Source organism: Silene latifolia, chromosome X (genome assembly GCF_048544455.1).
Source record: "Silene latifolia isolate original U9 population chromosome X, ASM4854445v1, whole genome shotgun sequence".
In the NCBI taxonomy this organism is placed as follows: Eukaryota; Viridiplantae; Streptophyta; class Magnoliopsida; order Caryophyllales; family Caryophyllaceae; genus Silene; species Silene latifolia.
The window spans coordinates 272,577,619-272,604,041 of record NC_133537.1 but is presented as its reverse complement, the minus strand read 5'-3'; positions in this window follow the sequence as shown (position 1 = coordinate 272,604,041).

Genomic DNA, 26,423 nt, shown 5'->3' with positions numbered 1-26,423 from the left:
ATTTTAACAACCCAAAGTGTAAATCTAATAAAATAAAGTGTTATTTTAACAGACAAGTGAAATTCTAAGCAAACAAAGTATAATTTTAACGGATAAAAGTATAATTTTAACAAAAAAATTCTACAGAATGATACCTGGGCAGTATGTGACCTCATAATTTTTGTCCCTGTTTGCATCTCTTACAGTGGTCACCTCTAAAGAGTCACACTCAGAAAAACCTCTGCTTTTACAAGTATCGATTGAGTACTTGACCTCTTCTTGAAATTCCTCGAATACTCTATGACTGTACACTTGCGCCCCGTGCACTTCGATAGCTAGATGCGTTGATGTTATAGGGAAAGTGTGTCTGTTACAGTTGTCAATCTTTTTCTGTGTGTGTCTTTGCTGGTCCATCGCGCTGTCAAAACGCATCGAAAACTCAACCAATGTTCCTGACTTGCTCTCAAATCTCTTAAAAAAACTATTTTCGCTCTCTGACCTTTCGGTTGTTCTCATAACACCCCCCATACCTAGGTCCCTACAATGTGCCATAACCCACTGCTTTCTTTTAGCGTATATTTCTTGAAACCAGTCAATGTTATTAACCATATATTCTCTGCCAATTTCTTCCCATTTTGCATCAAACTCTGCCGCTTCAATGTCTTCATCCCAAATTATGGCATTCAATTTCTTTACAAAGACAGAATAATCCTCTCTCGTCACTCCATACTTGTTTGGCACTTTGTTCATGATATGCCACATACAATATCGGTGGCGCGCTGTCTTGAACAGCAAGGGCACCGCTTTAAGAATACCAGGATCTTGATCTGTTATAATATAATTAGGCTCTTTCCCACCCATCGCAGCCAAAAAACGGGTGAAAACCCATTTAAACGAGTCTGCATCTTCATGAGCAACCAGCGCTCCACATGAAGTGACTGATCGTTTATGGTGATCAACCCTGGTGAAAGGTGTGAAGGCCATGTCATACTTATTGGTGGAATACGTCGGATCGAACGACAGTGCATCCCCAAAAACTGAGTAGTTCCTTCTAGCGATTCCGTCGGCCCATATAGCTTTACTAAGGCTACCGTCAGAATCAACATCATAGTCAAAGAAGAACCCTGGCCTATTAACAGCCAATTTCTTAAAGTGGTCCACGAATATCTGACCATCCCGTTCATGAATGTAGCATTTCACATCTATGTGAAAGTTCTTAAAATCATTTAAACTAGCTCCGATGTTTTCAAACCCATTAACATGTTCCTTCAAAATTTTGTAAGTCTTCGTTGCTCCTATCTTTAGCTGTTAATTATTGACAATCTTTTAGATGTATGTATTTAGGAATTGTCTTCCAAGATATCTTTAAAAAAAAATACAAAAACGAAGGTCCTCAACTCTGCAGGCTTTTTCTTCTGCTCACCATGTCATCATTCCTAACTCCAACTTCATACAGCGGGATTGACTTCAAGCTTTTGAGAGCCGTTGAAGATGTGAAGGCTATTACGCAGTACGGTTGGTGTAGTTATGTCCTGGAAAATTTGGTGAAGGTCGCGGCAGCTATTGGTGAAAATAAACAGGCCCTGCTCGGTTGTATCCCCTTCTTAATGATTACGTACTTTCAACGTTTCGATTTCCGTGGTAAGAGTTGTCCCCGCAGCCTCCCTCTCATTAAGCACTGGGATCGGCAGACGCTCTCTGAAAGATTACATGGTGAGCTTGACAAGAACCGTTTGGGTCGGCAAACTTGGTCCTTGGTCAAGTATCCTCGGTGCCTTCAAAAGGAAGTGTTAAGCATGGTGGTGTGCCTAATGATAGCAAAGTGTTGGCCATTGGCAATATGGTTACTGATGCGGCATTACAACTACCTTCAACTTCAGACAGGAAGAAGTTCATCGAGATTGAACTCCCATCTGGTGTTGATGATGACGAGGAGTTGAAAGCCCGGGCTGTAGATGTAAGTGTTATTTGTTCATTTGTCAAATCTAATTTAACATGTTTTAAAGTTACTCTTTCTTTCACTACAATTACACTAGAATTGTAATAGCGATATTAATCAGTAGTTGCTGAAATTACACGGTTGTCAGTTAAAATTACACTTTTTAAATTTAAAATTACACTTTTATCAGTTAAAATTACACTTTTAAAGTTAAAATTATACATTTGTCCGTTAAAATTACACTTTTTAATGTTAAAATTATACTTTTGTACGTTACAATTACAGTTTTGTCCGTTAAAATTATACTTTTTAAAGTTAAAATTATACTTTTGTATGTTACAATTACACTTTTGCCCGTTGAAATTATACCTTTGTCCGTTAGAATTACACTTTTTAAAGTTAAAATTATACTTTTTAAAGTACACTGTTGTTCTTTTTTTGAGTGTAGGATGTGCATGAGCTTTACTTGAAGATGCAAAGGAATGCTACTGTCTTCTATTCATGGTATGTAGATGCAGCCATGACGCTCAAAAGGTTAACAGGAGGTCTGAACTATTCTAGTGACCCTGTCGCTACACAATGCACGCAATCATTGTTTCAAAGCCAAAGGATGAAGGATTAAGCTGTGGAAATGCAGGAGATAGCTGAACGAATAAATGATTCCGTGAAATCAGCGCCTGTGCTACAACAAAGTTCAGGTGTTCAGGAGCAGAATGAGGAGGTAGATGATGAGGGATACGAGCAGCAGGGTGGTGATGATGATGAAGAGGAGGACGATGGTGATGAGGATGAGGGAGAGGAGGAGGATGGTGATGATGTGGAGGACGAGGAGGATAGTGAGTTTGTGAAGGATGATAGATACGAGCATGAGAAAGAGGTTAGTGTAGATGTTGGTAGAGACCTCGAAGGCGGGGTAGCCGCCTCACTTGATTGCGATGAACTAACCAGTGATAAAGCACGCGAGGTGTCTACAAAACTGATAATGGAGGCGGTGTAATTTTACAACACGGCTGAATTTAAGGAAGTTGGTAACAGAGAGGATGACAGTAACGACACCCATGTGGACTTTGGTAATGCTCGGGAAATTTCCGTCATTTACAAAAGGAGGAGGGTAGTGGAGAAGGAGGTGGTCGTTGGCGAACCACATACATTTGACCGGGAAATTCTTGAAGAGTATTATTCAAAATAAGAGGTTGATGATGCTGAGAAGAAGTTCTATGCGCGGAATGTTGCTGCAAAGGAACAAGAGCAGACTATGGAAATGGAGGTGCCTGTTGTTGGGGAACTTCAGATAGCTGATAAGAAAATTGAGGAGGATGAGCCCACCGACGCTGATCCAATCAACTCGGTTCCTAATTTATCGCTGAAATTAGTGAAGCAGAGCGCCGAGCTGAAATGCCGGCCAGAGAAGCTCAAGGAATTGGAGAGGTACCAGAATGTTCGAACATGTCCGCTGATGTTACGGGAACGGCTGTCCATGTGACTGAAGTTTTGAATGCCGAGACGGGCAAGGATGATGACCAGAGTGGGGAAGGTAATGCTGAGTTTGGCCTCCAATGTGCAAGTACAACATTGTGTACTGCAAAATTAGACGATGTTGTACAAGTGGAGACTAAATCTTTAGAATTTATAGGGCCTAATGCTGGGGAGTCTGAAAAGGCGGAAAATGCGTTTGTGGAAGCTCAGAACAAAGAATTTGCCCCCCTTGTCACTCAGTTCCTTTTCACGACTGCTGAGCTTAGTGAAACAGAGCGCGCAGCCGAACAGGTCTCAGCAGAAACTCAACGTTCTCTAGAGGGGCTCGGAAATGGTGCATGTGCCATGACTGATGAGCGGTCGTTAAAGGGTAACGAGGTGCTAGAATGTGTATATGCGTTGCAAGCAAAGGAATTTATGGACGTAGAATGGACAAGTACCGTCTTTTCTAGTGCGGAAGTAAACGCGCTGTTCCAGGAGGCCCCAACATCTGTGGATGTTGAAAAACAGCCAGGGTGGAAGAATGCTGAGCCAAATGTGGATGCAAGTTCTCAGAAAGTGGTGGAGAAGGTTTTGGATGGGGCTGCACTGAAGGATCACGGAGGTAATCCATTGACCTTTAGAGTTTTGAAGTGCCATGGATGAAGTTCTATTTTTTTCCGTCAAAATTAAAATTTTGATGATTAAAATTACACTTTTGATGATTAAAATTACACTTTTGTTGATTAAAATTACACTTGTATCTGTTAAAATTTCACTTTATTTTGTTAGAATTTCACTTGTCTGTTAAAATAACACTTTATTTTGTTAGAATTACACTTTTGTCTGATAAAATTACACTTTATGCTGCTACAATTACACTTTTTTTTGTTTAAATTACACTTTTGTCTGTTAAAATTTTACTTTTGTATTTGTTAAAATTACACTTTTGTTGATTAAAATTACACTTTTGTTGATTCAAATTACACTTTTTTTTGTTAAAATTACACTTTTGTCTGTTAAAATTTTACTTTTGTATTTGTTAAAATTACACTTCTGTTGATTAAAATTACACTTGTATCTGTTAAAATTACACTTTTGTTGGCTAAAATTACTAATTTGACCGTTAAAATTACACTTTTTATCATTACTTTCTAATGATGAAATTACACTATTTTTATTACAGATGCGGTAGTGGAGGATGGTGCCGTGAAGTCTTTGGAAGGTACAAGCACAATCTATTCTGCTACAGAACTACATGAGGCGTGCGATGGGGTTGCTGTAAATAAGAAAAGGACTATTGACCACGGAGAAGTAACATCTGCTGTAGTACCAGAGGCAGAGAACGCTGACATTCCTATCCCGGCACCGTACGTCCCTCACAGTGATCTGAGCTACCATCCTTTTTTACTTCACTCGAGCGAGCCCTTACCGTGCATGAATCACGTCATTGAGAACTTTGGGTGTTCTATTGATTGTGGGGCACCTGCTCCTGAATTGTGCTTTGCGACGAGAAACCTAGCATTCAGTCAGGAGCTCCTAGCGCTAATGTTTAGTGGCAGGAAATACTTGATTGACTATGCGTTCAATCAGTCAGACGCGTTTTCCCAGTTGTAAGTGTATTATTTTTTACAAGGGGCCCTTATCATTCCTAATTATATATATTTTGTTGACTAAGTAAATGTTTTTGTTGTAGTGAACGATTGGTCCAATTTAGCGAGTTTTATTTCATTACCCGGGAAGACATTGGAACTTTGAACCCTGGGGAGCAAATCATGACAAGTATTATTGATGGTTGGTGCTTGCTACTCAACCACATCATGGAACCTTTGGACATATCCCGTTATTTCTTTGGCCTAAGTCACACTGTAAGTGATTTTTGATTTTGTCTGAGATCACTATGAGTCCAGTAATAGCGATATTAATCAGTAGTTGCTGAAATTACACGGTTGTCAGTTAAAATTACACTTTTATCAGTTAAAATTACACTTTTTAAAGTTAAAATTACACATTTGTCCATTAAAATTACACTTTTTAAAGTTAAAATTATAATTTTGTATGTTACAATTACACTTTTGTCCGTTAAAAGCGTACTTTTGTCCGTTAGAATTACACTTTTTAAAGTTAAAATTATACTTTTGTATGTTACAATTACACTTTTGTCCGTTAAAATTATACTTTTGTCCGCTAGAATTACACTTTTTAAAGTTAAAATTATACTTTTGACATTACACTTGTGTGTTAAAAGTACACTGTTGCCTGTTACAATTACACTTTTTTTGATTAAAGTTGCACTTTCTTTTTATAAAATAACTCTTTCAATTATCTGATTACGCATTTTACACTTTTCAAATTAAAGGACCCCGCAAGATATATTTCGAAGGCTCAAAAGCTTGGGAAAGTATTGAACAAAGATGAAGACATTTTTGGTGGCTGAGATGCTTGGGCTGAAACCTATCGTACACCATTCGAGCTTGACACGGACATGGTATATAACAAAACATATAATCTAAATCATTTTTGAAAGGATTCCTTTTATTGATCTTAGCGACACACGATGCAGATCTTTATGCCCGTGTTATCTGGTGACGGTGATCATTACAGCTGCGCCTGCATCAACTTTCTCACCGAGCAGATTGACTACCTTGACAACCGCAAATACGAAGACCTATTAGAAACGCTCCCTGACGGAGGGATAGCCCGTATTTCGGTAAGTATGCAAACTCCAAAAGTCCGCCAATTTCTATGGGTCATATTACTTTAACACACTGACGCGTATTCACATTCAGGCAAATATAATGGGGAAGTATTTGGTGTCTAAAGGGCTGTCTAAGGGTTCAAAGGTCAACGGGTTTAAGATCGTAAACATTGAGTTCAGTTGGCAAGGTCAACGGTATTCGAGAAATGACTGTGGTGTTTTCATGATGCTACATATGATGTTTTACCGCGGAACCCTTTTCAATGTGACCTCGGGAAAGAGGATGCTATGAGTTTATACCGTGCTGAGATTGCTGCAACACTCGTCCTCTGTGACATTAACAGTATCAGAGAAGACATCTTGATGCGGGTTGGTTATTTCAAAGAAACTGCTGGACATCCGTTAACAAGAAAGTTGAACGTTGGTAAGAGGAAAACAGATGGTGACATAGGACCGCAATCCACAAAACGTGCGCGCATAACTGAATCTGAAGAGCCCGTTATGAAGGCGATGCCTGTTACCATGCGCATTCCGTCTGGTAAAGCCCTCTCCTATGTTAAGAGCCAGTCTCGTGGAAAGGGGGACGGGTTGGGCTGCTCTCTCGACTGTGGTAGAGGTGGTTTCAGTACAAATGTGGTGTCGAAGATGCTCCGGGAGCAACCAAGCGTTAATCAAGGATATTAAACAAAGGAGAAAGCATGTTGCCGACTATTGCTTGTTAGATGAACACAATTTTGAGGTACGGCCGGTTAATCTGAATTAATAATACTCATACTCACGTTACTTTCACATTGAGTGTATTTTAATTAACGAGTTCTTTAATATTATAGAGTGCAGTGAACAACTGGTCTGGTACACCCGGCACGCAACGCTGCGGAGAGCTGACATTATGTCCTTGGCGCCTGAAAACCTTATGTCGTTGAATGTCATCGAGTGCTGGTCGATATTGATGAATCATTTGGAAAAGGAGGAATATGGCGACCATGCAAGGATGTCATTCTTCGGTATACGCCACATGGTACTGCCATTAACCATTGCATAATATTTATATCCACTTCTATTACACCTTTTTTAGTTAGAATGACACTTTTCTAACTTGCAGTTATACTATGTGAATGTTTTACTTTAGTTCTTTTAAGCAACAAAAGTGTCATTTTAACCGCCAGAAGTGTAATTTTAAGGAACAACAGTGAAATTTTAGCTGACAAAGTAACCACATTAATCATGTTCACTATTGCCCTTAAAAGGATATACTGTTGGGATTGCTTGGAATGTTTGAACAGCCAGGCACACAATCAGACAGCACCTATGACAAGTTGTACCTGCTCTAGGACACCTTCATCATCGACAGTGAGCAAACCGTCAATTTGAAAACAGACTTACTCTTTGTCCCGTTCTACATTGACGACCATTTCGCATGCGTATGTATCAATCACAAATCAAATTCAATCGACCTGCTGGACGGGCAGCGGCATTCTGATTTGCAAAAGTCGCAGTTTGGAAAGGCATCGCATTTAATTGTAAGTTATCGTCCATCCCTTTCTCCCAAATGCTTTTTTTTATTCTCAGTCAGATTTTTGAGGTAATTTTGTACATATGCAGGCTAGCGCAGTCAGTGATTATTTCGAATCACGGGATAAGGAAAAGGTGAACACTAGAGCATGGGAAATTCCTAATTATGCGTTACGCCAGATACCTTTTAGCGGGAATTCACCTACTCTCAACAAATCAGAGTCGGGGCTGTTCACCATGATGGCAATGCTCTTATATGAGGGTCTTCCTTTTCAGCATGGCGACCTCGAGAAGAAGAAATCAAGGCACTATTTGGTGATCCAGCTAATTGCTACCCTCGTTCTAGCAGACATGAACGTCTTACGCGAAGGTGTCCTCGAGAAGGTCAAAGCTTTTGTTAGCAACAAGGACAAATTGTGGAAGGAATTACAACAGAAGCGTAAATTGCCCCGTGCCAATGTGAAAATATAACAATCCTAAGCTAGTGGTTAACTTTTTGTGGGAATATTGCCTTGCCTATGTAAACATCTATTTTATACTTGGTATCATTATCAGTAGACAGTTAGTTTTTGTGTAAACAATGTTAGCAGATCCTTATTGGTAGCTTTCAACATTCTGTCAGACAAGGTGTTTTAAGAAAAAAATATTTATGTTGTTAATAGATGGTGCAATAATATTTATGTTATTTTCCCAAACTATGTTATAAGGCTTTACTATAGATGAAGTGTAACTTTAATCGCATAATCTGTAATTATAATGAGATAAAGTGTAAATCTGATAATAACAATCATACCCTAAGCAGATTCTACTTGGATAAAGTGTAACTTCAAAATAGACCATTGTAATTATAATCCTAGATAACTGGAATTCTAAGAAGATAAATTGTAATAATAGTGAAGAGTGAACAATTTCTGGCACTGATGTTGCACTTTATAATTGTTTCGTCCAATTGAAAATACTTCAACAAAATACATTATAATACCAACGGTGACCAGTTGGCTTCCTGGCAGTTTGATGTCTAAACACAATATGAAACATCATGTTGTACCTCGTATTTTGCGTAGACATCCCCAAAACAATCTACTGATTATTAGATATTATACTGATTATTCTAAGATGTCATCATCTTCCTCTTCTACTTCTTCTTCTTTTTCTTCTTCTTCCGACGATGACTCTGACGATGGCGACAACGGTGGGTGCTCTGCGAAAGGACTAGGGCAGTTCCTTTTGTCATGGTTAGCTAATCACTTGCAATTTTTACACATACGTTTTGGCTTCCTTGCCAAGGCAACTGTTTTTGCCTTCATCGACAACATTCTCTTTCCGCTTCCTTTGTTTTTGGATTACTTAGGCGGCAAAATGGTTATCTCCTGACTAGCAGAACACCCAAGAATTTTCTCCAACTGTTGTTGTTTATTCAATGGTGATCCTAAGGGTGACAGTTTCTGTAACACCCCTATACTCCAAGTGCCTTACCAGGACCACTCAGTTATAAGGATGCTACCATCTCGGTTACCCGAGGCAATGATAATCATAAGACAATAACGAAACAACATTTAAATAGTATAAATTTAGTGAAAGGTTACAATCCAAAACCAAATACCAAAATACGAATACAAGTTCTCAAAACCAACTGTCCACTCAGCTAAATGAAATGTTTATTAAAATAATCATGCTACAGCGGAAGACTCTATCATCTGACGGTGGCACATCCCAGCTATCCCAAGTAACTCGACTCATACCTGCTCAACAACTGCTCACCATCTCCGAATGGATCACCACAGTTTTTAAAACAATAAACGGGGTCAGTACTAATCACTCAATTCATATAAACCAACAACATAGTAAACAAACAGCTCAATCATCACAGATATACTCCGAACTCCAATCCCAACTCCACAATCCTGACTACACACTAAAGTGTGTAGCCCTGCCAGAGTGCCCTTCGCAACAGGTCACTCCACGCCGCCAGTGGGGGACCGCAGCCGTACCCACCAAATCCCCGCTCATCTCCATCGAGCGATAAACCCAAATTCCTTAATGTGCACATCCCTCCTGTGGCGGGTTCCACATGAGGCGAATAATGGGCGTGAAGCCACTCCCGCAAGTGACTCCACTCAGCCAGGGACGCGCCCCGAAGAACACAGACAGATACAAACAATCCCAACTACTATCAACAACCAAATCCAGCAAGCGTCACAATACGAGTATGATAATATTCAACAACCACAACACACCAACAACACATTATGGGACTAATACTAAGTACGGAAACCCTACCTGTAAAGCAACACAGTCAGACGATCTCATAGCTGATATCAAAAGGCTTCTTCTACGAATCCTCCTCCTAATATACAATCATACAATTACTACCAATCAATACAAACAACAAAACCCCCAAATCCCCAAATTAGGGTTTAACTAACTTTAACGAAATAGTATAAAAATGGTACATAGATCTTACCCTCGACGCAAGGATCACAAAGGTATAAAGAAAGGTAAAATCCGACCTTCCAAGCTCCGGGATTTGCCAACAATGCTATTGATGCGAAGAACGTAGTTTGTTTTCTCTTTTGAAAGCAATTAGGTTTATAAAAGTGTTTAAAGAAAGTGGCGGAAGTAATTATATACTTAATCGCATTATTAACAAAACCCGACAAATCATCCCCCCCCCCCTCCCCGTAAACCGGCTACTCGATCGAGTAGCTGAGATACTCGATCGAGTTCCCCCTACTCGATCGAGTATCAAGGTTACTCGATCGAGTACCCAACAGGTCGTAAATCGTTTTAAAATGACACACCCTTACTCGACAGAGTAAGGCCTACTCGATAGAGTACCCAGAGACTCATAAAACCGTAGTATTACAGTCTTCCCTCCTTAAAAAGAACTTCGTACCCGAAGTTCAAGCCACAACAAAACAAAGACACACACTACTACACTCCCGACTCAACAACCAAAACAAAACTCAACATACAACATGTTACTAACCCAAACTCAACCCGACTCAACTACAACAAACATACCAACGCAACATAAAAAGGTATGAAAAGCTCCTAAAAACTCTTCGAGATCATCTCCTACCCCCTAAAAGGAACAAGGTTACGTCCCCGTAACCATACATACCTTATCAAAAAGGAAAGGGTAACGCTCTCTCATGGCCTCCTCTGCCTCCCATGTAGCTTCCTCAGTCTCGTGGTTAGACCAAAGGATCTTAAGCAAAACTGTCTCACCACTCCTAGTCTTCCTGACCTTCCGGTCAAGAATCTGCTTAGGCACCTCAAGATATGACAAGGACTCATCTAGCTCTAAGCTCTCTGCCTCTAACACATGTGACGGGTCACTCACATACTTCCGCAGCTGAGATACATGAAACACATTATGCACCCTCTCTAACGCAGCTGGTAAAGCCAGACGATATGCAACCTCTCCAACCCGCTCTAAGATCTCATAAGGCCCGATGAACTTCTGACTCAGCTTACCTTTCTTCCCAAATCTCATAACCCCACGCATAGGAGACACTTTCAGAAGAACCTTGTCCCCAACTCAAACTCTATATCCGCGATGTAGATCTGCATAACTCTTTTGCCTATCCTGAGCTGCTCTCATCCTTTCCCTGATCATCTTAATCTGTTCAACCATCTCATGCACCATTTCTGGTCCTAGAACCACTGCCTCATCACTGTCGTCCCAATAAATCGAACTCCTACATCTCCTCCCATATAAGGCCTCGAACGGTGCCATACCAATATTAGTGTGATAGCTGTTGTTCTAAGAAAACTCTATCAAATCCAATCTCTGTTCCCAGCTACCACCAAAGTCCATCACACAAGCTCGCAACATATCCTCAAGAGTCTTGATCGTTCTCTCAGTCTGACCGTCTGTCGCAGGATGAAATGTTGTACTCATCTTCAAAGTTGTTCCCAAAGATTCCTGCAACTCTTTCCAAAACCTTGAGATAAACCTCGCATCTCTGTCAGATACTATGTCCTTAGGGACTCCATATAACTTAAGCACATTCTTCCGATAAGCCATAGCTAATTGTGCCTTAGTCCATGTATCTTTCATTGGCACAAAGTGAGCTGACTTGGTCAGTCGATCCACTATTACCCATATCATGTTGTTACCCTGTTGACTCTTCGGCAAACCCACGATAAAATTCATAGAAATGGATTCCCACTTCCACTCAGGTACCTCTAAAGACTGAATCTTACCTTGTGGTCGTCGATGTTCCCCTTTAACTCTCTGGCATGTCAAACAACGGGCCACAAACTCAGCTGTTTCTTTCTTCATCCCAGGCCACCAAAACGTGTTCTTTAAATCCTTGTACAGCTTGTCACCACCTGGATGTACTGAATACGGTGTATAATATGCCTCTGTCATGATAGTCTTTTTCAGCTCCACATCATTAGGGACACACCACCTCCCATCAAACCTCAAACTACCATCTGTATGAATAGAGAACCGAGACAGTGTCCCTTTCTCTACTCCAGCTCTCCACTCAACCATCTTAGGATCCAACGCCTGTTTACCTCGAATATCATCATAAAGATCAGGCTATACAGTCAAATCTCCCACGGCATCTCCTCTCTGCATCATATGTATCCCAAACTTCCCCACCTCATCTCTCAACCTCATCAAAGATAGAGCAGTACACAAAGAATGTACACTCTTCCTACTCAAAGCATCTGCAACAACATTGGCTTTCCCTTCATGGTAGATAATATCCATGTCATAATCGCCAATCAGCTTCATCCACCTCCTCTGTCTCATGTTCAACTCCTTTTGAGTGAAGATGTACTTGAGACTCTTGTGATCCGAAAATACGTTAAAGGTCGCCCCATAAAGGTAATGTCTCCAAATCTTGAGAGCAAACACCACTGCACCCAACTCCAGATCATGTGTAGGATAGTTCTCTTCATAAGGTTTCAATTGCCTAGAAGCATAGGCAATCACTTTACCGTTATGCATCAACACACATCCCAACCCATTCTTTGAGGCATCTGTATAAACCTCAAAGTTCTCGATCCCTTCAGGCAATGCTAAGATAGGAGCTGTGGTCAAACGCTCCTTTAATGTTTGGAACGCCGTCTCACAACTCTCATCCCAACGAAGCCTGTTCTCTTTCCTCATCAAAGTTGTCATAGGTCTAGCAATCTTGGAGAAATCTTTCACGAACCGTCTGTAGTATCCAGCTAAACCCAAGAAACTCCTGATCTCAGCAACATTCCTTGGTGCTTCCCACTTTGTCACTGCCTCAATCTTTGCCGGATCCACAGCTACTCCCTCCTTAGAGATCACATTCCCCAGAAAAGCAACTTTCTCTAACCAGAACTCACACTTGGACAGCTTAGCATATAACTCATGTTCCCTCAAAGTCTGCAACACAATCCTCATATGCTCCTCATGCTCCTCCTTAGTCTTGGAGTAGACTAAGATGTCGTCGATAAACACCACCACAAACTTGTCCAAAAACTGTCTGAAGATTCTGTTCATCAAATCCATAAACACAGCCGGTGCATTAGATAACCCAAACGGCATCACCACATACTCATAATGGCCATACCTCGACGTGAAAGCTGTCTTTGGTATGTCCACCTCTCTAATCTTCACCTGATGGTACCCCGACCTCAAATCAATCTTGGAAAAGACTGATGCACCACTCAACTGATCAAATAGGTCATCTATCCTTGGCAAAGGATACTTGTTCTTCACTGTCACTCGGTTCAGCTCCCTGTAGTCTATGCACAACCTCAAGCTCCCATCTTTCTTCTTCACAAAAAGAACTGGTGCTCCCCACGGCGATACACTAGGTCTAATGTATCCCTTCTCTATCAGATCATCTAACTGTTTCCTGAGCTCCTCCATCTCTTTAGGACCCATCCGGTACGGTGCCTTAGAGATTGGCCCCGTCCCCGGTTTCAACTCAACTGTGAAATCTATCTCTCTCTTCGGTGGCAACCCCGGAATCTCCTCTGGAAAAACATATGCAAACTCTCCCACCACTGGTATCTGATCAACTGTCGGACTCTCTATCCAGTCATCTCTCACATGGCACAAGATCAAAGGGCATCCCTTCCTCAGATAAGACATCAATGTCATAGCTGCAATCAACTTAACTTTGGGTTTGACCACAAACCCACGATAAGACACACTAACACCCTTAGGACCTCTCAAAGACACTTTCTTTTGATGACAATCTATCTTAGCTTTATACTTTCCCAACCAATCCATCCCGACTATCATCTCAAAACCGTCAAAAGGAAACTCTAGCAAGTCTACAGGTAGATCAACTTGCCCAACTATCATAGACACATCTCTATACAACCTCCCACATGATACAGACTCACCCGAAGGTATAAAAACTTTCTCACTTACAGACTCATATACCCTCAAACCCAACCGTTTAACATGATTCGAAGATACAAACGACTGAGACGCCCCCGAATCAAACAAAATAAAGGTATGAATACCGTTAACAAGAAACGTACCAGTGATAACATGTGCATCATCCTCACCGCTTTCTTGTCCATCATGAACAAATGACTTTCCTTCGGTCTTGTCCACCTCCCTGGACAAGATCTTGGTGATGTGGTCGGTTTAGCACCCGACCCCCTGGTTGTTGTTATTGTTCGTAGCTGGTTTCTGATAAGAATTACCGCCATTGCGGTTACCTCCACCCTGATAGCTCTGACTTCCCCGGTTAGACCATGACCCAGACGGTCTATTGCTCGCATAACTCTGAGTAGGTCCCTGAGAATAGCTCCCCTGAGCCAATCTCTGAAAAGCTCCAGGCATACTCGTGCACTCATGTCTCTTGTGGCCTACACCGCCACAGCCATAACAGGTCATCCCCCAACTACCACTACCACTCACACGGCCACGCCCAAAGGAAGCCCCAGCACTGAACCCTGACCCAGAAGAAAACGCTATAGCCTGGTTGTGGTTGCCTTTCTTATGACTAGATTGGCCACCACCTTCACTCTCAGCCTTTCTTTTCTCAACTGCTCTCTCCTGAGCCATCTCCACCAACCTCTCAGCTCTCCCAGCCCTCTCATAAGCTTCCTTAACATCGGTAAGGACTCCCATGGGTAGCTTATCCATGATCTTAGGGGTCAACCCTCTCTCAAACCTCAGCGCTAGGTTCTCCTCACTCAAACCCATATCCTCAGCATACCTAGACTTCTCATTAAACTGCTTGTAGTACTCAGCCACGGACATGTCAGATGTCATCCGGAACCCATCAAACTCCTCCCTCAGCTTACTCCTCACATGCTCAGGTACAAACTCCTTCCTCAAAGCGCTCCGAAACTCGTCCCAAGGTATATCAGGTAAGCCCTGCTTCGTGTACATCTCCCTAGCACTCACCTTCACCTTATCCCACCACTCACCAGCTGCTTCCCTCAGGTAGAACGCAGCTTGTTCCACCCTCATCTCATCGGACGATGTGTACCGGGTCCAAAGATGTTCTCCATCTCACGATGCCGGTTGTCAAGAAGGTTAGGCTCCCCGGTCCCCTTGTACTCTTTTGGGTTAAACCTCGCTGTATAAAGGCTGATCTTGGAGTGGTCAAACTCCTTATCCTTTCCCACTCTCTTTAGGGCCTCAGTAAGAGCATCTTGGTGCTCCAACATCTTAACGACATCATCGTTGTTCATGCTCTCAGCTCTCGCATACAAGGCGTTTCTCTTGGGCGGCATCTTGAAACTATATAAGAAAGGGTAGACATAAACATACGTACTAAAACCTCAAAACACGAAAGCAGACTGCCCAGAACACACTCGATCGAGTGCCTAAATCTACTCGATCGAGTGCCCACTATACTCGATCGAGTGCCCCGACATCAGACCCAAAACAGACCTTCTGATCTCTAACATACTCGACCGAGTAGCACCCCCTACTCGATCGAGTGCCCAATGTACTCGATCGAGTACCCAAAAACACGATTCTGGTTGTAAAAACGTCAAATACCCACTCGATCGAGTCAGCCCCACTCGACCGAGTACCTCACCTACTCGATCGAGTACCCCCCTCCCCCCCCCCTACTCGATCGAGTCAGGCTGACTCGTATACACTACCCGCATGTTATCTCTCAAATCCCAATACATTATACAGCTTTATAAACTCAACATTATAATATAGTTAAGCATGCAATTCTACACAACCCTTCATATGATCAACAAAACAACTATTTCATGTTATCAAACGCCACATAATAAACATCCAACATGCTTCTTATTCAAAAAACAGAATTAGATACTTCACCACCCTTTCATGCACAATTCCAATCTTCTACTCCCAACATCCAACAATTCAAAACATATATCGTCACATTGCATACAAACTAGCAAACATCACATACGACCTTGACATATACCCACCATGTGACTGGTTCAAAATTGTAGGGCGAGTTAGCGACTTTAGGACGTCTCCCAAGCCTTTGCATTAGCTCCTACAACCTTTACCCCGGATTCATTTTAATTGACTCCATATGTTCATTAGATTCATTGGTTACAGGTTTCAGGATCGTCGCTCTGATACCATTTTGTAACACCCCCATACTCCAAGTGCCTTACCAGGACCACTCAGTTATAAGGATGCTACCATCTCGGTTACCCGAGGCAATGATAATCATAAGACAATAACGAAACAACATTTAAATAGTATAAATTTAGTGAAAGGTTACAATCCAAAACCAAATACCAAAATACGAATACAAGTTCTCAAAACCAACTGTCCACTCAACTAAATGAAATGTTTATTAAAATAATCATGCTACAGCGGAAGACTCTATCATCTGACAGTGGCACATCCCAGCTATCCCAAGTAACTCGACTCATACCTGCTCAACAACTGCTTACCATCTCCGAATGGATCACCACAGTTTTTAAAACAATAAACGGGGTCAGTACTAATCACACAATTTATATAAACCAACAACATAGTAAACAAACAGCTCAATCATCACAGATATACTCCGAACTCCAATCCCAACTCCACAATCCTGACTACACACTAAAGTGTGTAGCCCTGCCAGAGTGCCCATCGCAACAGGTCACTCCACGCCGCCAGTGGGGGACCGCAGCCGTACCCACCAAATCCCCGCTCATCTCCATCGAGCGATAAACCCAAATTCCTTAATGTGCACATCCCTCTTGTGGCGGATTCCACAGAAGGCGAATAATGGGCGTGAAGCCACTCCCGCAAGTGACTCCACTCAGCCAGGGACGCGCCCCGAAGAACACAGACAGATACAAACAATCCCAACTACTAAACAACCAAATCCAGCAATCGTCACAATACGAGTATGACAATATTCAACAACCACAACCACACCAATAACACATTATGGGACTAATACTAAGTAGGGAAACCATACCTGGAAAGCAACACAGTCAGACGATCTCACAGCTGATATCAAAAGGCTTCTTCTACGAATCCTCCTCCTAACATACAATCATACAATTACTACCAATCAATACATACAACAAAACCCCCAAATCCCCAAATTAGGGTTTAACTAACTTTAACAAAATACTATAAAAAGGGTACGTAGATCTTACCCTCGACGCAAGGATCACAAAGGTATAAAGAAAGGTAAAATCCGACCTTCCAAGCTCCGGGATTTGCCAACAATGCTATTGATGCGAAGAACGTAGTTTGTTTTCTCTTTTGAAAGCAATTAGGTTTATAAAAGTGTTTAAAGAAAGTGGCGGAAGTAATTATATACTTAATCGCATTATTAACAAAACCCGACAAATCATCCCCCCCCCCACAGAAACCGGCTACTCGATCGAGTAGCTGAGATACTCGATCGAGTACCCAATAGGTCAGAAACTGTTTTAAAACGCAACACACCCTTACTCGACAGAGTAAGGCCTACTAGATAGAGTACCCAGAGACTCATAAAACCGTAGTATTACAGTTTCTCCTTAAACTGTCTAATTAGACTAGAAAAGTTGTCGACATCATCCTTCAATTTGCCCATGAGCATACCAACTGTCTGATGAATCTCTGACCACATTACTGACATCGCAATCTGTTTTCCATCTATTATATCAACGTCCTCAGTTGCTTCACCATTACAATCGAACATTTTAGACAACATTGTATCTTTACACCATCTTTTAACAACACATTGTTCTGGAATAATCTTCACTCCGTTCGATGAGTAAATCCATATGACATGCCGGCAAAGAATGCCTTTCCTCTCAAACATTCTGCAGCTACAATTGGCTTTCAATGTATCTAGATCATCAATATAGAGTAATATGTTAGTTAAATCAGTCAGGAAAAAGTGTGACTGTAATACACTAAAGTGTAATTCTAACAGGCATAAGTGTAATTCTAACTGGCATAGCAGTGACAGATAGACCTTACATAACACAAAATATAAATGGTAATTTTAAAAGACAAAAGTGTAATTGTAGCAGCATAAAGTGTAATTTTAACACACAAGTGTAATTTTAACAACCCAAAGTGTAATTCTAACAAAATAAAGTGTTATTTTAACAGACAAGTGAAATTCTAAGCAAACAAAAGTGTAATTTTAACAGATATAAGTGTAATTTTAACAGACAAAAGTATAATTTTTAACGGATAAAAGTATAATTTTAACAAACAAATCCTACAGAATGATACATGGGCAGTATATGACCTCATAATTTATGTCCCTGTTTGCATCTCTTACAGTGGTCACCTCTAAAGAGTCACACTCAGAAAAACCTCTGCTTTTACAAGTATCGATTGAGTACTTGACCTCTTCTTGAAATTCCTCGAATACTCTATGATTGTACACTTGCGCCCCGTGCACTTCGATAGCTAGATGCATTGATATTATAAGGAAAGTGTGTCTGTTACAGTTGTCAATCTTTTTCTGTGTGTGTCTTTGCTGGTCCATCGCGCTGTCAAAACGCATCGAAAACTCAACTAATGTTCCCGACTTGCTCTCAAATCTCTTAAAAAACCTATTTTCGCTCTCTGACCTTTGGGTTGTTCTCATAACACCCCCTATATCTAGGTCCCTACAATGTGCCATAACCCACTGCTTCCTTTTAGCGTACATTTCTTTAAACCAGTCAGTGTTATTAACCATGTGTTCTCTGCCAATTTCTTCCCATTTTGCATCGAACTCTGCCGCTTCAATGTCTTCATCCCATATTATGACATTCAATTTCTTTACAAAGACAGAATAATCCTCTCTCATCACTCCATACTTGCTTGGCACTTTGTTCATGATATTCCACATACAATATCGGTGGCGCGCTGTCTTGAACACTAAGTGCACCGCTTTACGAATACCAGGATCCCGATCGGTGATAATATAATTAGGCTATTTCCCACCCATCGCAGCCAAAAAACGGGTGAAAACCCATTTAAACGAGTTTGCATCTTCATGAGCAACCAGCGCTCCACATGAAGTGACTGATCGTTTATGGTGATCAACCCCGGTGAAAGGTGTGAAGGCCATGTCATACTTGTTGGTGGAATACGTCGGATCGAACGACACTGCATCCCCAAAAACTGAGTAGTTCCTTCTAGCGATTCCGTCAGCCCATATAGCTTTACTAAGGCTACCGTCGGAATCAACATCATAGTCAAAGAAGAACCCTGGCCTATTAACAGCCAAATCCTTAAAGTGGTCCACGAACATCTGACCGTCCCGTTCATGAATGTAGCATTTCACATCTCTGTGAAAGTTCTTAAAATCATTTAAACTAGGTCCGATGTTTTCAAACCCATTAACATGCTCCTTCAAAATTTTGTAAGTCTTCGTTGCTCCTATCTTCAGCTGTTAATTATTGACAATCTTTTAGATGTATTTGAAAGTGTAACTTTAACGGCTAAAATAGTAATTGTAGTGTCTCCTACAAAAGTATAGTGTTATTTTAACAGACAAGTGTAATTCTAACAAAATAAAGTGTTATTTTAGCAGTCAAAAGTGTAATTCTAAGAAAATAAAGTATTATTTTAAAAGACAAGTGAAATTCAAAGCAAACAAAGTGTAATTTTAACAGATACAAGTATAATTTTAATCAACAAAAGTGTAATTTTAACAAATACAAAAGTATAATTTTAAATGACAAAAGTGTAGTTTTAACAAGAAAAAGTGTAATTGTAGAAGCATAAAGTGTAGTTTTAACAAGAAAAAGTGTAATTGTAGAAGCATAAAGTGTAATTTTAGCAGACAAAAGTGTAATTTTAATCAACAAAAGTGAAATTCTAACAAAATAAAGTGAAATTTTAACAGATACAAGTGTAATTTTAATCAACAAAAGTGCAATTTTAACAAAATAAGTTGTAATTTTGATGGATACAAGTATAATTTTAACAGACAAAAGTGTAATTTTAACAGACAAATAGTAATTGTAATAAACAAAAGTAGAATTCTAATGACTCAAACAAAGTGTAATTCTAACCAACAAAACTGTAAGTTTAGGAAGGCGAAGGCTAACTTCAGCAAACCTAGAATACTTACCCTTGAATTATAAAGGATTATCATTTTGTGATAGTCTGTTATGTTGCATGCCAACTTTTGAAACTCTCTATCTCTGGCTGATACGAGTTCATGGTTGTGGCCACTGTGGAATCTGTCAATTATTAATTCCCCATTCCTCATAAATAGCCTAATCCTCACTTTGCACCCAACGCGCCTGACCTTGTGTCTCCTACCTGAGTCCTGGCGGCCACTACACTCCAATTGTCCCTTATGTTTGAACCCATGTCGGTTGCAAACCAACAGTTTAGATTTTATTTCCCCGCCACGCCATCTCTTAGTCGTGTACTTCCGCACATCAAAACCACAAGCAACACCATAAATTCTATAAAATGTCATTGCCTCCTCTATTTCCAGAAATTCCTGACCAACATAGGGGGTGAACTTAGGTTCAACGTCCCGCAAAATTCTTCCTCGTTCGGCTTTCGTTTTCCATTGTGCTAAATATTATCTGTCAATAGTACAATTATTATCAATTGTATTCATAACATCTTAAAGTAACCCATGTATTTGTTAAAATTATAGCTTCGTTAGAATTACACTTTTGGTTGTTAAAATTACACTTTTGTCTGTTAGAATTATACTTTTTACTATTAGAATTACAGTTTAAAAACTTACAGCTTTTGTCTGTTACAATAACACTTTTAGTTGTTAAAATTACACGTTTCTCTGTTACAATTATACTTTTTACTATTAGAATTACTGTTTAAAAACTTACAGCTTTTGTCTGTTATAATAACACTTTTAGTTGTTAAAATTATACTTTTCTCTGTTACAATTACAATTTTTACAATTACAATTACAGATTCAAATATTACACTTTTGAATTTCAAATTTACAATTACAGTTGAAAGAATTTTACTTTGTACGACTACAATTACAATTATACTTTCTACCATAACAATTACAATAATACTTTTGTTGCTTAAAATCACACCATTGGTAGTTAAAATTACATTTACGACCATTACAATTACAGTTTTGTTAATCCTGAAATTACTCTTTCGTCCGTCAGTATTACACTTTTGAATGTTACAGTTACACTTTATTCGTCTTTTTACTGTCACGTTGCAGATACTATATTGACTCTTACAAATAAGAAACTGAAATATGAAACAACTCATAACAAATGTGACGTTATCTACCAAATAAATAACTCCAACGTCGAGACGTTTAACTTCAACTTGACAGAGTTGATGTTGAACTCTATAATGCTGGAGTTCATGTTGAAAGAGTGGATTTACAGATTTCAGATAATAAAAAACAAGCTTAAAAAATAACCTAAAATACAGTTCCTTCTCATATTTAAGCTACTGTTGATATTTAACCTAATGTTTTGATAAAAAAAGAAATATAACCTAACTTTGAATGAAGCAAATAAATAAACAATCCAAAAATTACCATCGACAAATGGAATCATTTGCAAATCCGTCATTTTTTACGTTGGACTATGGTCTTGTTGTTTGTCTGTAAGAATGAAAGATGATAAAGGAAAAATGTATGATTTTTATTTTCAGAAGTTTTATTTGCTCAAAATTATCGCCAGTAAGGATGAATATCCGTGATGAGTTTTTTTCAAATTGTGTTTTTTGTGGAGTTTGTTTAGAATTGTGTTGAGGAAGGTGGTTGAATAATTATGCATGTGTTTGTGTGTGCACAATGGGTAATAGAAAATCGTACTGACACACACACCCTCTCTCCTCCTCAACCTATTTCCTTTTTTTTATGCCTATATTGGCTTTACAGTAGGCAAATCTCCACTCTCCATTTACCTAATCCAAGGGCCCTAATAAAGACTTAAGGACTCAAAAGATATTAAGGACTTAGGAGAACTTTACTCTCTATATATTCTATGCTGAATCCAAATATGTTGTTTATTTTTAGAAAAAAAATATGTAAGGTGGAATTCTCACAGTTCTCACTATGTAGGTGGTTCTCACTGGATCTCAAATCTATATATATATATATATATATATATATATATATATATAACATCGATATAAAATACCTAATAATATAAGAATTAAGTACTTACAAGCTTCTTCTTAATCAATCTATAACCACCTCTGGAGCCATGAAAGACGCTCTCTTTCTTTGAAATGTTCTCTATGTTCTGCTGTAACACCCCAACTATCCGGCCGAGATAATTGGAGCGTTACCATCTCGGTTTCCCGAGGTAGTGTTTCAAAACACCAATCAAAGAACATTTTATTAATGTAAGGTTTAATGAATTAGATAAACGTAAAAAAATGAATAAATAAAATACAACTCGTGACATCTATACTCTTCTAGCCAACTAGACTCGTCTCGTGATATCATCAAGCTCGTCCCGTCTTCCGCGTACTATCCAAACAACCTGAACTTAACCTGCTCCCCATATGACCAAAGGATATCATATGGATCGACACAGGCCACCACAAAAGAGATAGGTGACAATGCACAGACACAGAAACGTCAGTTTCATTAATTAAATAAAGTGTGACACGACTCAAGTGTGTGAACATACAACATGACTATGATATGAATGAACCACCATCAACAACCACCACCACGGTACCGGGACATGCCCAGACATACCAACAACCACACTAGTATCGAGACACGCCCATACATACCGATAACCACACTGGTACCGGGACACGCCCAGACATACCAACAATCACAAACAGGTATCGGGACACGCCCAAACATACCGGGTCCGGAAGCCAACGGGATTCCCTGCCAGACGTCGTGCCTCAACCGGCATGAGTCCCTCCGTAACTCAAGCCATTAATGTGCACATCCCTCTTAGAGTGGGAAGCTCCAAGAGGCGACTTAAGCGTAAGACAGTCTCCGAACCGTCTTACGTCTCCAAATAACAAGAACATGAATCCTCCAACATATACAATCACAACCGTCACAATATGAAATGCATGACAGACAACATACACCATGACATGCCAAACATGTCATGGATACCAGTTCCTCAAATATACCGACTCGTCGAGTCGTCTTGACCAACAACATGTAATACGAATCATACTATGCAATTAAATGACCAAAAGACTCATTTGATAAATAAATACGACAATGAAACTGAGAAGGATAAACCTACCTCACAGCAAATCCGCATAAGCAATCTGTCACACAAGCTAGATCCGTCTCGTAAAACCGTCTCACAAAACACATTTCCTAAAATACGATAATAATACAAATACGTATAAATATAATCATCTAATCATACGAATACGTATACAAATACGTATAAATATACTAATATACTTATACAGATACATATAAATATACTAATATATTTATACAGTTACGTATACGACCAAATAAACTAAATAAATCCGCCATATTTAACTACCCAAAACCCGACTCACTCAACCACCACCACTAGCCATGGTGGCCACGGCCAGCAGCAGTAGCCCCACCAACCATTGTCAACACCAACAAACACCACAAACACCACCCCCCTCACGGTACAAACACACAAATCGACACCACCGAGGCTGCCACCATCACCATGGTGCCGCCCTGACCACGGTGGGTCTAATGGTGGCCACCATGCCAGCAGCCACCACCCATGGCAGCAACGACAGCAACAAACAACACACGACACACACACACCACACCCCGTCCGTACACTCTCCTTCCACCCCAGATTCCGGCCACCACAGCCACCCTCACGACCAACCACAACCACCACTCTACTCCTCTCTCTTCCCTTAACCTAGATCTGCCCAAAACAAGACCCAAACTAACCCGCTACACCCTCGAAATTGCAGACCTAACCCGCATCACCAAAACCCCCAAAAACCCATATTTCAACTCGGTTAAACCCTATTTTAGGGCGGTCAACGGTGGTAAACGGGTGGTCAAAGACGGTCAGAGGTGGGTCAAGGTCGGGACGGGTCAACAGTATAAAAATAATAACATAAAAGATAGTATAAGACGGTTTACCTTACGATCTCAAGGTGGAGGGGAAAAAGACGATCTTTCTCTTCCTCTCTCTCTCTCTCTCTCTCTCTCTCTCTCTCTCTCTCTCTCTCTTTTCTCTCTAAGATTCTCTCTCATTTTGTGTGGTGGAAATGACGAATGAAATGATAAGGGTTGGGTGGATGAGGGTAAGGGAGTATATATGTATATGGTGGGAGTATAATACATGCATAATGTATTATTATTATTATTATAATCATTATTATTCTGTCTCAACATAACTCGTATAAATAAAATATTATTATTATTATTAAATACGGAGTATTACATCTGCTTACTCATAGTCTTCATAAAATGAATTGTATCGAGTAACGTAAGCATATTTCTTTGCTCATTAAGTGATTACTAATAAAGTGATCCCAATGAATAGCAAATAAATTACCTTAAACTTGTCAGACTAACTATAAGCGATATAGTTATCCCAATCTTCCTGGCTGACATGCCGATACTTCTTCGTCGGTGGTTTCTTGTTCATCTCCCGGTCTTCTTGTTGAACAAGTGGTTCCGAGCAACCTTTAACTTCCATGCTCTGAAGGATTCCCCTATCTTTTTTTGTAGGTAACCATCATTGTGTTTGGGGACAGTGTAAGCTAACTGCATATATGGTGAGCATATTTGGTTAGTTTCGGCTAATAGCACATATCGAATACTAAGATAATTTCATCTAAAGCATTTATTATTGTATATATATATACCTTTATTCTCTCCCTTAGCTTTACCTTCAGGTCTTCACTCAACTGATTGATACGCGGCAAATCGAGAGGCACATACTCTCTTACACAACAACCAATCCAACTCGCGAATTTGCAGCATAGGTACCATCTGGTAGTCCCGTTAATGGATCTCATTGAAGTTTATTAGGTATCCCTCTCTCTATTGCCTCTAGGAAAACCCTATGGCGCCTTCGCCCAGTAACCGATTGCAAATTATGTTGGAGTTTTGTCCTCCACAATAGTGCGTGATAATATTATTAAATCTCATTAAGGAATATGCATGGGATATTCATTGGCAATACTAGTCAGCTGATCAACGTATATCGGTAACGGTTGGCCAACTAGGGTTTGACGTTACTATCGTGAGACGGCGATGTTCAGCTGATCCCTTTCGGTCACACCTAAAGGAACAAACCCCAACACGAAAACTAATTAATTGTATGAGATATAGTTTAATTAGTCCTTTGATAAATTGACTAAGAGTTAGTTGATTAATTAATTTAGAGAGATATTGAGTTGTGAACTCGAGGCGCGGAAATTATTATTTAATTATGCGATAATTAAATAATAAATTATTTGAGACGGTAATTAATGATTAAGTAGTTAATTGTTAAATTAGTACTAATTGACTAATGTGATTAGTATTGGTACGTAAATAATATGTGTAGCGGTACACGTATATTTACGGAGTGTTTTAGACGAAATTAATTGGGAAGCATTTAAACATAAAACGATGTTTAAATAAAATTTGCACGTATTTGTGCGACAAATATAAGAACCAATATGGACCTGTAAATGGGTCATAGAAATCGTGTAAGTGGGATTGAGTGTTGCTTTGGTCATAATCATTCCACTTACACAAATTTTACTTCCCATAATATTTTTGTTCTTATTAAATCTATGCTCCATTGGGCATATTAAAATAAGACGAAATCAACACTCCACTCAACCCCTCGCCAATCGTGCTCCCTCTTCCTATACACACTCTTGTTGTTCATTTTTCACTCAATATTTTGCATGTGAAAATTCTAGTGTGTGTGTTCATCTCTCTAAAATTAATAGAAATTATTTACTAAGATTTGTTAGTAAAACAAAATATTCACTAAGTTTGTTAGTAATATTTTACATATTATCAAGGGTAATCTTACTTAATATCTAGTTAATATTAGTAAGGTTGTTGGGTATGTTCTTGGGTGCAATTTGAGAGGAGGCTTTCTCTTTGGAAGCTTGGGTTTATGGAGGATCTTGCCATTGATAAATAGCTCAAGAAAAACCAAGATGGTGATCTTGGTTGTTCCCAAATACTACATTTTTCAATCTAAGGAAAATTATTTTCCTCATCTTTTATATTAATATGCTTTTATATTGCATGCATCTTACATAGATCAACTAAAACAAATTATGAGATAACTTGATATTTAGTTAGAGAGTCTAATTAGGATCTATGATCTTTCAAGTGGTATCAGAGCATAGGCTTGTAATTTGCATGTTGATTTTAGGCATATTAAACAAATTATGAGATAATTTGGAAAAATCAAAAATGGTGTTAAAAGAGGTTTTAGCACGAAAATTTTTGGACATGCATACCTACTGATCTCAAAAGGCTTGTGGTAAAATTTGGTGATTTGTGAAGTTATTTTGCTATTTTTAAT